This window comes from Podarcis muralis, chromosome 3 (assembly GCF_964188315.1).
Source record: "Podarcis muralis chromosome 3, rPodMur119.hap1.1, whole genome shotgun sequence".
Classification (NCBI taxonomy): domain Eukaryota; kingdom Metazoa; phylum Chordata; class Lepidosauria; order Squamata; family Lacertidae; genus Podarcis; species Podarcis muralis.
The window spans coordinates 42149987-42156659 of NC_135657.1; the positions used below are offsets into that span (position 1 = coordinate 42149987).

The window sequence follows — 6673 nt, forward strand, 5'->3', positions numbered from 1 at the left end:
ATGGCAGTGTCCACCAACTTTTTTGGGGGGGCCCAGCTGCCTCAGATACTTTTTTGGGGTCCGAAGCTCCCACAGCCCCTAGGAGTTGGCTCCTATGCCTCACTGCATTGAAAACTTGATGAAAAAGAAACAAAAGTTAGCTTTTTCTTCCAGTTTGTATCCAGATCTAACACACTCTTTGCTTTTCAGTGCAACTAGTTGCTTTTTCCAGTGAAACTACTACACCTTCCAGTTGCATGTGAGCGAAACAGACAGTACTTAATTGCAATAAATATCAGCATATCTTTTAAATGAGGCACCTGTCACAACATAGATAGATGCTGATGCTGTTTATTCTTTAAAGCCGTGTAATAGGGATTATTCCTTGGCCAGCATCCAGAGGACAGCTTGACTATTTCTGCACACCAGGAGTGGGAACTTGAATAAGCCCTGCCCCACATAATCAATCACATGATGCTGTACATGGACACCATTTGAATGGCAATGCCCATCAACTTCGGAGGGGCCCAGCACCCTCAAATATTTTATTGGGAGGGCTGAAGGGACCTTGACTGCAAACCAGGGTTTTTTGTGCTTGATTTCCCCAACCCCAACAGTAGCTTACGTCACTAGAAAACTCTTTTTGAACCTGGTTGGATTTCTAAAAGCATATGGGTGTCTGTTATTCAAAGTAGACAGGGAAGTCAAAAACCCTATGAGGCATATCCAAGCCCTTGGGACTGCCAGGATAAGCTCTTTGGATCCTGGCCCATCTTTGATGAGGAAAACAATATTGACAGTAAAGTACAGTGGTGCCTCGCAAGACGAAATTAATCCGTTCCGCGAGTCTCTTCGTCTTGCGGTTCGGCTATTAGCGGCTTAGCGGCTATTAGCGGCTTAGCGGCTATTAGCGGCTATTAACAGCTTAGCGGCTTTAAGAAAAAGGAAACAAACTCGCAAGAACTTGCAAGACATTTCGTCTTGAGAAGCAAGCCCATAGGGAAATTCGTCTTGCGGAACGACTCAAAAAAACGGAAAACTCTTTCGTCTAGCGAGTTTTTCGTCTTGCGAGGCATTCGTCTTGCGGGGCACCACTGTAAAGGTAAAGGGACCCCTGACCCCTGACCATTAGGTCCAGTCGTGGCCGACTCTGGGGTTGCAGTGCTCATCTCCCTTTACAGGCTGAGGGAGCCGGTCATGTGGCCAGCATGACTAAGCCGCGTCTGGAGAACCAGAGCAGCACAGGGAAATGCCATTTACCTTCCCGCCGGAGCGGTACCTATTTATCTACTTGCACTTTGATGTGCTTTCGAACTGCTAGGTTGGCAGGCATGTTGACAGTAATGTTCCTTTATAGTGGGGGTGGCAGAGTGACTAACCTTTTTCTGCCCAATGGCTGCATTTCCTTCTGGGCAACCTTTTCAGGGGGGCACATGCCAGGGGTAAGCAGGTTCAGAGGCAGAGGAGAACAGAGCAATGGGTGTGATTTTTACCTTTGTACACTAAAGTAGGTTTTACACAAACGGCCAATGAGTATGAAGTGGGGCCAGTGAGGAGGAGCGTGGCCTGGGAGTGGGGGTGTGGTTAGTGTGGGGGTACCCTTGGAGAGAGGGACGCGGGTGGCGCTGTGGGTAAAACCTCAGTGCCTAGGACTTGCCGATTGCATGGTCGGCGGTTCGAATCCCCGCGGCGGGGTGCGCTCCCGTCGTTCGGTCCCAGCGCCTGCCAACCTAGCAGTTCGAAAGCACCCCCGGGTGCAAGTAGATAAATAGGGACCGCTTACCAGCGGGAAGGTAAACGGCGTTCCGTGTGCTGCACTGGCTCGCCAGATGCAGCTTGTCACGCTGGCCACGTGACCCGGAAGTGTCTGCGGACAGCGCTGGCTCCCGGCCTATAGAGTGAGATGAGCGCACAACCCTAGAGTCTGGCAAGACTGGCCCGTACGGGCAGGGGTACCTTTACCTTTACCCTTGGAGAGCGTTCCAAGGGCCAGATAGTTGTATCTGCCCCCCAGACCTGAGGTTCCTCATCCCTGCCTTATAGCAATGAGCGGTAGTGTGGAATATGGAGTTACATCGTATGTCTCATACAATATCCTTAAGACTTCTGCTACAACTTTGAATTTCATATGTACTATATGCCAAAATACTTGAAAATATTTCCAGCTGAAGATAGGCCATGCCTGGTTAGAAATGAAGAGACTAGTAAATATTTTGGGTGAAGCATCCAACAATTGCTTGGCAGGATCTCTGCAGTCCTTGTCACTCTCAGCTTCCCTTTCTGGCCCTTTTCTATTGGGAGATAGACCCTGCCCTATTGTACACTAAGGGACTGGGATGTTGCGGTGTGGGAAAGAAATAAAAGTATGCCAAATTGATCATTTTTTAGATGTATACACATTTGCATAATTATTTTGCTCACCGTATTTCCATAATATAATAATAATAATTTTAAAAGTATCAATGCATGTACAGTATTTTCCTTTATATATGGCCTTTTCTCTTTCGAAAACTGATCTTAGAGCCCCTCCAGTTGACCTGTACATTGAACATTCATCCTGATTTACTTTCCAAAAAGCAAGAAGTCCGATTCTTTTAAAAAGTGGGTTTGTTGCACTAGGGTGACATAATGCTTTAATACCCTTTAACTGTGGAAATCTAAAGTTCCAGCATGTGCTTGAAACTTTCCCGCAAAATAGTGAGTCAGGAATCACCCTTAATTGTACTAAATAGTGTTATCTTGTCCTTGGTTGAAGTTAGTGTACAGTACATGCCCCTTTTTGCCCATAGGATGATTATATCTTTCCCCCCCAACTGCTAGACAGAACTCTCTCTGTACTCTAAGATTACATTATACATGTATAATTCCTGCATACTTTGTTACATTGCCTGGAGCAAACAAATTGGAAGCTTGTAAAGGCAACTACTCCATCAAATTTTTTTAGAATGCAGGAAGACTAGAAAGTATGCTGTGTTCTATTATAAAATACATGCCAATCTGGTAATGGAGCAGCAGCAGACATAAGACTATTAGGCTAATTAAAAAAAAAAAAAAATTGTTCAATGGGACGTAAGATTCCAGTAGCAGAAGAAATGAACTTGTCTTTTCAATAGTGCTCAATTTCAGTCAGGAAATATGAACTCTGTCCCCACTTGACCCTTTTCTGTGTGACTCTTACAATATTCAGTAGTTCTGTTAGTGTTTCCCAAATCACATTCTTCACTATTGCTACAATTCACAGCTTCTCTTTTGACAATCTGTGCAGTGAGCCTAGTTAGAGATTAATATAACTTTTGGATTAATGAAAAAGAATGTGGTGGACTGCATCTGCTGTCCATTGAAAGACCACATTATGTGGCTAGGTAAGGGATTTGGCCACAGCTGTGGAGGCAGAGTCTGCCTCTGTTATGGTAACACTGTCAAGATACACAAAAATATGTCTGTATTGTTATTGAAAAAACTTCCTTCTCTTGGCGAAGGGCTATGCAGACCTATGGGTTGTGCTCCACTAGGCAGAAATAAGAAATAGCAGGCTCTCAAATGGACACAAGGAAATTGGTAATGCTGAAATGAATTTGACCCACAACAGTTTCCAGGGAGGTGGAATACGCCTTTACAAGTTTTGCAAGCACATCTTTGGATTTGACACTTGGCATCCTTCTTCTTTAAAAGATGGTGGAAGGGAAACAAACCAGTCAAATTGTGTGTTAATTTTTGATGCTGAAGTTTCTATGTTGATGTCAAATTTCAAAATCCAAATTGCAGAGGATTTGTTTTCTTGATTGCCTCTAAACCTTAATTTCACCTGTAAAGATGGATTATAAAAGCAAACATTTTCGTCATGTTAAATATACATTCCATGCATGTAATCTGTCGACTAACTGGGATTAACAGAGTATCATGACCACCAAGACCACAAAATTCTAGTACCTTTTGACACCATCTGTTTACAAGATCAGGCGCTGCAGTTGTTCATTAGTTGTAGCTTTCAAATGTCTTCCATGAGGGAACTGCTTTTGGTTCAGGAATATCACAAATCAAGCTGTAATACATTGTTGCTTGGAAAGTGGATCCCTCCCCCCCCCCCCGATTTTAGAGCCACCATCACTGATCATGAATGGCACAACTTCCTCCACATAAAGAGTCAATTATATTGTGGTTCTACTGCTGGTGCTCAGCGTGCAAAGAGAAATGGAAACTAATGGCTCTTAAGGTCATTGTCACATGCAGAACAGCAAATCTGCAGACTCTGCTCTTCTGTGTATGTATCCTCTGCAGTTCCTTACACGTTTTCTCAAGGTCCTTTCACAGGAGCCTGCCCCTAAAACATTTCTTAACCACCACCAATAAAACTGCTTACACATGCATTTCTGGTATCCCCCCCCCATCATTTAACCTTCCCTTTTAGAACAGGAGGGACGTGGGTGGCGCTGTGGGTAAAAGCCTCAGCGCCTAGGGCTTGCCGATCGAAAGGTCGGCGGTTCAAATCCCCGCGGTGGGGTGCGCTCCCGTTGTTCGGTCCCAGTGCCTGCCAACCTAGCAGTTCGAAAGCACCCCCGGGTGCAAGTAGATAAATAGGGACCGCTTACTAGCGGGAAGGTAAACGGCGTTTCCGTGTGCGGCTGTGGCTCGCCAGAGCAGCGATGTCACACTGGCCACGTGACCCGGAAGTGTCTCCGGACAGCGCTGGCCCCCGGCCTCTTGAGTGAGATGGGCGCACAACCCTAGAGTCTGTCAAGACTGGCCCGTACGGGCAGGGGTACCTTTACCTTTAGAACAGGAGTCTTTATTCGATTATGGAATTACAAATAGGTCAACATGACTGTACTCTAGTTTTGCTTTACATCAAGCTCCCATGGCAGCCATTTTGTGACTGGTGCCTACAGCACACTCTCAAAATTCAAAATGTACCCACATAACCCACTGGCCCCAAATGTTTTGTGAGGCCTAAGCTAATGGATGGTGCATGGAGATGGATCCAAAGAATTCCTGGCTGACATTTATTTGTACAGTGGTACCTTGGTTTACAAACCTAATCCGTTCCGGAAGTCCATTCTAAAACCAAAGCGTTCTTAAACCAAGGCGTGCTTTCCCATAGCAGCGGGGGACTCAATTTACAAATGGAACACACTTAACAGGAAGCGGAACATGTTTTGCTTCCAAGGCAAAGTTCACAAACCAAAACACCTACTTCCGGGTTTGCAGCATTCTTAATCCAAGTTGTTCATAAACTAAGCTGTTCTTAAAGCAAGGTACCACTGTATAAGCTGTTGGAACTACACATTATATGTGAATATAACAGACCCTGATAGTGTTCTTTCCCCTATTTGAGAAGATCAGGTATGGGAAGGAGCAGTTTTGAACAGGGAAGCAGCAGGGGGAGAGAGGGTGTTTAATTAGGAGACCAGACACTTGCTTGTAAGAGGCAACTCAGCTCTGTACTGATGAAGGGGAAGGGAGCTGCAGTGTTCTACTCTACGCACTCCTTCTACCCTATCAGATCAGGTGGGAAAACAGAGCACATTACACCCTTAAGCTAGCCTGATGCCCTCAGGTGTGAAGGATGCTTTCTGGTTGACAGTGCTGAAATAAGATTCAAGTGCCACTCTGATTGGATTCCATATGTGGAATAGGCAAAGGAGCATGCGTGTATTGGGCCAGCTTTGCTAGTGACATTTCTCTGTGGGATTTTTTTTCTGGTGGGATTGACGGAGCTGAACTCTCAGGGCCTTTCATTTCATTATTTGGCGTTGCAGTATCCTCTCATCTGATCCTGCTGCTAGGACCTGCCCAATAAGAGGGTTCCAGAAGGCAAGGAGGGTGTACTGGATGAAGGTTTGTGCCTCAATAACCATAAGGCCTCAAAGTCCAGCGTGTTATTACACTCCTAAATAACCTAGAAAGGCTGAAAACAACAGCCAGGGCTGAGGAAATTATGAGCATCCAGATGTTGTTAGACTACAGTCCCCAACACCTCTGACCACTGGACCTGCAGACTAGGCTGATGAGAGCCAAAGTCAAGCAACACCTAGGGGGCCACTGGTTCCCCATCCCCAAGGCCGTCCCTAAGAGTAGGCAGAGTCTAATGCGAGGGTGGAGAGAAGCGACAGTGATGTGTTGAGGTACAAAGGTGTATGTGTGAAATGGGCCCTGGGTACCCTAAGCTAGCCAGCTGCCTTCAGATTCAGGTATAGGACAGTGTCCCCTGGAGGCAGAGCCGTAAAGTGGGGGGCAGCTAGCTAGGGTTTTTTTTGTCCCAGGTGAAGCCTCCAGGGGTGCGCCATTGAGGCTCCCTGTGTGTGTGTGTTTGTGTGCGTGTGTGCGTGCCAAACTGGTTCTTTGACCTGGGTGAAAGAAAGCCTAGTTTCACCCCTGCTTGGAGGTTAGATTCAGCTGCCAGTTTGGTCATGGAATGGAAATGGGGAACCATTTTGCCTCAGGCCAGGGGTGCGAACTTGAATGAAATATTGGGGGGGGGGGGAGGAGCAACTAAGCCCTGCACTGCATCATCGATCACATGATGGGGCACATCTACACTATTTGAATAGCAATGCCCATCAACTTTGGGGGGGTGTCCCCTCAAATATTTTATTGGGGGGGGTGCAAGGGACCTCTGCCCCTAGGAGTTGGCTCTTATGCTGCAGGCCAGCCCTTGCCCACCGCTCTTTAAACAACAACAACAGCAGCACAGGTT

The 6673-nt window shown here is 46.3% G+C and overlaps 1 long non-coding RNA gene across 1 annotated transcript; it reads right to left on the bottom strand.

The window, feature by feature from the left end:
* Positions 1-314: 314 nt before the first annotated feature.
* On the bottom strand, positions 315-4389 carry LOC114594464 (uncharacterized). The gene is made up of 2 exons (XR_003705992.2): positions 3910-4389; positions 315-3784 (listed from the first exon to the last, which is right to left on the bottom strand). It is a non-coding gene; the product is annotated as an uncharacterized LOC114594464 (long non-coding RNA).
* Between the last annotated feature and the right edge of the window lie 2284 nt (positions 4390-6673).